Here is a 6000-nt window from a genome sequence, read left to right as displayed (position 1 = left end):
TTTTCTGAATGAGTTTTAAGCCAGCTTTTCCACTCTCCTTTCATCAAGAGGCTCTTCAGTGCCTCTTTGCATTCTGCCATTGAGGTGGTGTCATCTGCATATTTGAGGTTACGAATATTTCTCCTAGCAATCTTGATTCCAGTTTGTGCTTCATCCAGCCCAGCATTTCTCACCCAGCCCAATACTTTGCATATAAGTTAAATAAACAGAGTGACAATATACAGTCTTGAGTAAGAAAGGGAATTTATTGCCCCCGCTCAGACTCAGGTTCAATCCCCGGGTTTGGTAAGATCCCCTGGAGTAGGAAATGGCAACTCACTCCAGTATTCTTGCCTGGAGAATCCCATGGATAGAGGAGCCTGGTGGGCTACAGTCCATAGGGTTGCAAAGAGTCAGAAACAACTGAGTGATTACCCATGCATGTACACACTCCCATAATTAATCAGTTGTCTCGGGACTATTTAAAGACTATGTCTATCTTTCCTTAGCAATGTGAAATCAAATATTACCTTATTCTAACATTTTCTGAATTAAGATATTTGTTTTATATTCTATTAATTTATATATTCCACATTGATAGCTAGAGCTTAATATGTCTATACATCCAATTGTTTCAATACAATTCCTACTCCTTCCATTGTATGTGTGTGTTCCTTCCATTATTCTATTTAAATTCTTTTTTGGATAGCCATGCCCATACATTACTTTTCTACAGTTTCCCTTTAAACTTTCATAATCTCTAAGTGCTCCAGCTCTATTTCCCTTGTGTGTGAATGTGTTTTGAAAGTGCTGGACCTTTTGGCCTTCAAGTAAATGTTTTTCCATTAATTTTTGTTAGTGATAGTGTCCTGAGATGAGGGTGGGATGGAAGGAGGTGAGGTGGGTTCTTCATTCTAGTTTACTCTCTCTACATCAGAGATGGCTGTCACTATTTTTCTCCTGAATCACTTAGGAAAAAACTCATCTTGCTATTCCAAACCTATCTAGTCTAGTCTCACAGAGTACAGTATAATCCTTTTAATTAGGGCTTCCCTGGTGGCTCAGATGGTAAAGAGTCTGCCTGCAATGCCAGAGACCCAGGTTCAATCTCTGAGTCAGGAAGATCCCCTGGAGAAGGGAATGACAAACCATCTTGAAGATCATGAAGACTTTGTACAAAGCCTGGCAAAGACATATGAAATTTCTCCAACATTGATTCTCAGCCTAGCCACATTCTACAATATGTGTACAACATATAAGAAATAATAATCTTCATCTACCCTACAAGATTTTAATTTCATTGACCTTATTGGCTAGAATCTGATTTAATATGCAACATTGAAAGAGAAAGGAAGAAGAAAATGATCTAGATAAAGATAAAAGCAAAACCAGATATTTCCAAATTCTAGAGGAGTAAGTGAAGAGGAACTAAAAAGCCTCTTGATGAAAGTGAAAGAGGAGAGTGAAAAAGTTGGCTTAAAGCTTAACATTCAGAAAACTAAGATTATGGCATCTGGTCCCAAAACCTCATGGGAAATAGATGGGGAGACAGTGGAAACAGTGTCAGACTTTATTTTTTTGGGCTCCAAAATCACTGCAGATGGTGACTGCAGCCATGATATTAAAAGATGCTTACTCCTTGGAAGGGAAGTTATGACCAATCTAGACAGCATATTAAAAAGCAGAGACATTACTTTGCCAACAAAGGTCCATCTGGTCAAGGCTATGGTTTTTCCAGTGGTCATGTATGGGTGTGAGAGTTGGACTGTGAAGAAAACTGAGCACCGAAAAATTAATGCTTTTGAACTGTGGTGTTGGAGAAGACTCTTGAGAGTCCCTTGGACTGCAAGGAGATCCAACCAGTCCATCCTAAAGGAGATAAGTCCTGGGTGTTCATTGGAAGGACTGATGCTGAAGCTGAAACTCCAATACTTTGGCCACCTCATGCGAAGAGTTGACTCATTGGAAAAGACCCTGATGCTGGGAGGGATTGGGGGCAGGAGGAGAAGGGGACGACAGAGGATGAGGTAGCTGGATGGCATCACCGACTCGATGGACATGAGTTTGAGTGAACTCCGGGAGTTGGTGATGGACAGGGAGGCCTGGCATGCTGCGATTCATGGGGTCGCAAAGAGTCGGACACGACTGAGTGACTGAACTGAACTGACTGAACTGAGAGGAGAAATAATAAGAGCCTGAACAGAGGTAGAGGCAACAAGAGAAGAGAAATATGAAGACTGAAAAGGATTTAGGAAATGGACAGCATGGAATGTATTAGAAAGATACGAGTCTAGGATGATTCCAAGATTTTTCCACTGGGGAGAAAGAAGGATGGTGCTACCTTCCACTGAAGGAGGAAACACAGGAGAAAGTGTTGGCTGCTGTTTTCTGAGGGGAGGGAAGGAGAACGTAGATGATGGTCTCAGTTTTATTTACTTTGTCTGGAGAATCCCACAGACAGAGGAGCCTGGCGGGCCAGTTCATGGGGTCACAGAGTCAGACATGACTGAGCGACTCACACTGATCCTATGATTTATGAGACAAAACAAAACATACTGACCTAGTTATGAAAAAACTGTGGTCAAAAATCAAATACTTTGATTAGAGAGTAAAGAAAGCTAAGAATTAAAAAAAAAAAAAAGACCCACAACTACCAGATAACCTTTTTATTTTTAACGTAAGATGGTGTAAGCTTTTAATATAACATATGTTTATAATATTGGAGATATTTTAAATTTGAAAATAAAAAATGCAAAAGTTTTTCTTTGTTGGTTTACCCCAAATTTGGAAAAAGAATCTTGGTACCACTTTTTCTTAAGATGTAAAAATGTCAGATTTTTTCCCATTATGATATTTAGTAATATTTTATCTTTGAATCCTTTAAAGACAAAGCATCTCATCTTATCCTGTTTCATAGCTCCCAAAATTCTTCATAATGGATAAGATACCTGTATAACTTTTATATTTTAAAGCAACTATTCCTGGTGTTACCTAGAATTCAGGCATTCCAATTTTTTCATATTTAGGTTTTGGTACCATATTGAATAGCAGTCATATAACTTGCACTTTTCCCTCATAGTTCACTTGTACTGTCACTATTAATATGAAAAGGAAAATGAATAGTGCTTTTACATCTTATAAAATTTAAAACAAGAAAAAAATTTCTAGAATTTAGTCTTCAATCCTATAATTTTGGGAATGTAGGTGCCAACTGTTCCTTCTGTAGAAATTTTCTTACACTAAAAGTAAGAAAATGAACCAGAATAAATGGTGCCAAGTACATTTCTCTGAATCTCAGCTATCCTGAGAATGAACAAATCAAGTCATATATTCAATCAGTTTTGAATGTCTTTGCAGAGAAATATTCAAACTGGTAAGATGAGTTGAATAGCCAATCAAAACAGGCCATCTTTAGTTCAGTCTTTGAAACCAGGCTAACGGTCATTTTCTCTTGAATTATGTAAAAAGTTTAATCTCTTTCAAGAGTTCTAAAGAACTCTAAGTACAATGCCATCTAACCTCTTTTTATATAGCAGGCTCCCATATGGTACATCCAATTTATCAAAGAAAACACTGACTTGTCCATATGATAAGCCACCAACACTCCCATTTTATGATATCAATGACTGTATTCATCCTATATCAAACTTTAGGATCACCTCAATCAATCAGTATGTCATTTTCTTATAATGAACAAGACATTGGTATATTTCTGAGTTGGTTACATTAGAATTCTCAATGTAAGCACAAGTATAATTAGGTGGACATATCTGAGGGAGTTAATTTTTCCTCATTAGCCTTCTATTTTCAAAGCTTTTTTTTGGCATGTAATTTCTGCTACATTCAATGGATATGATTTTAAAACTTACCATCTGTTACATGTTCTGATGCAATTTTTTCACTTAATATATATCATAGCATTTATTATTTAATAAGTTTTCATTAACGTCCTGTTGAAATTTCAGGCTTTCATTTAATTCATTAAAATGAGTTTTATATATACTGGCACCCACATATACATTTTTATGTACTGGCAATAGTTTTTAGTAGAGTTGATTTCATAATGGTTTTTGAAGTAGTATTTTTAAGTAGTTTTATGACACAGTCACATTTTGTCTGAACACAGAAAAATATTTTTCACTTCCACAAAAAGCACAATCTCTTTTTAAAATACATAGCCTTCCTAGTTTATCTTTTCATTTTCCACTTTTGGTAGAGATAGGATTCCAAATAATTCCCTCTACAATAGCAAATATAATAGCAAGTACACTGACAAATTGCAATTGACATTTTCCCCAGCATAAAGCAAGAAAATGAAAAATAGTAGAACGCACAGCAAGTAAGAGCCTATTCTACCTAGTATGGCTAGCACTCAGGTGTGCAAGCGGCTTCCGTCCAGGCCGCAAAAACCCTTAGGCTCACTGGTTCAGTACTGTCAGACTCTTTGCAGCCTCATGGACAGTAGCCCACCAGGTTCCTCTGCACATGGAATTTTCCAGGCAAGAATACTGGAGTGCGTTGCCATCTCCTACTCCAGGGGATCTTCCTGATCCAGGGATTGAACCTAGGTCTCTCTCATCTCCTGCTTTGGCAGGCAGATTCTTTACCCCTAGTGCCACCTGGGAAACTGTACAAAGACCCTAATTTGCTGCAGAGTCACAGGTTATGTGCCATGTGACTATTTGTACTCACTCTTTATCTGACCACGTAAGTGGGTTAAATTTTTTATAACATTATTCAGATCAATATCCTAAAACTCAAATAAAGCATATTTTTAGCCTCTTGTCCAAATCACCAAGAAGGCAGATGGGAAAATAATTTTCCTTTAGTACTTGATACTGTTTCTGTAGCTTTTATTAATTAGTGCATTTGGCAAATAATTATGAGGTATTGTTCTAGGAGCTGTGGATACCATAGGGAGTAAAACAAAAACTTTGTCCTGGAAAGATTAAGTTCTAAGGAGGGGCAAGATGGAAGCTGAAAAGCACAGGTATGTAAAAAGAGTTAGTATGGCAGACCTACAAAGAAAAAAGAAGCTGACTAGTACCATAGTCCAAGAAAGAGCCACTGGACTTCTGGAACAGGGTGATCACATTGGAGATGATGAAAAGTGGTTGAATTACTGAATTATGGATCTATTTTGAAGATGAAAATGACAAGATTTACTAAAGTATAAAACAAAAAGTATAAGAGTCAAAGTTTTTTGAACAACTGAACAATGTAGTTGCTATTTACTGAGAAAAAGACAGTGGGTGTTCTTGTACATGCTGCAACTATTGAAGCCAGTGCATCCTAGAGACTATACTCTGCAGTAAGAGACGCCACTACAATAAGAAGCCCGGCACCGCAACTAGAGAAGCCCCCACTCGCTGCAACTGGAGAAAGCCCAAGTGCAGCCATGAAGACCCAGGGCAGCAGAAAAGAAAAAAAGCTAGGCCTCTTGAAACAACAACAACAACAAAAAGACTATGGGTGTTTTTGTTTGTGGCCAGTAGTGGAGAGAAGTTTAGTTTTAGACCTGTTAAGTTTGAGATGTCTTTTGAATATTCAAATAGAGATATTCAGGTATCTAGATTTGAATTTCAGGGACAAAGTTCAGATTGAAGACATAAATTTGGTTGATAGGCATCAAAATACATCCAAACATAATGTTTAAAGCCATTTGACTATTTATATTCACTCCTTAAGTAATATTACCTGAAGTTCTGAGGACTGAGCTTTGGGGAGCTGCAGTTTAGAGACCGACAGAATGAAGAGGATCTAGTATCTAGGACTGTGAAGGAATGGCTACTGAGGTAGTGGGAAAAGACGAAATGGTGACATCCTGGAATCAGAGTGGAGGAGATGGCAGTAAATCGATTGTGTCAAACATAGGTTAAGGCGGGTGGAAACTAAGAACTGATCAATAGATTTAGCTATATGGAGGCTCTTGTTGATCTTGACAAGAGGCAATTCAGGTCTGTAGGAGAAGATGAATGAAGCAGTAGCTTTGGGAATGCTAGAGACAGAGGAATTTTGTTT

This window comes from Cervus elaphus, chromosome 18 (assembly GCF_910594005.1).
Source record: "Cervus elaphus chromosome 18, mCerEla1.1, whole genome shotgun sequence".
In the NCBI taxonomy this organism is placed as follows: Eukaryota; Metazoa; Chordata; class Mammalia; order Artiodactyla; family Cervidae; genus Cervus; species Cervus elaphus.
Note: the sequence above shows the minus strand (reverse complement) of the source record.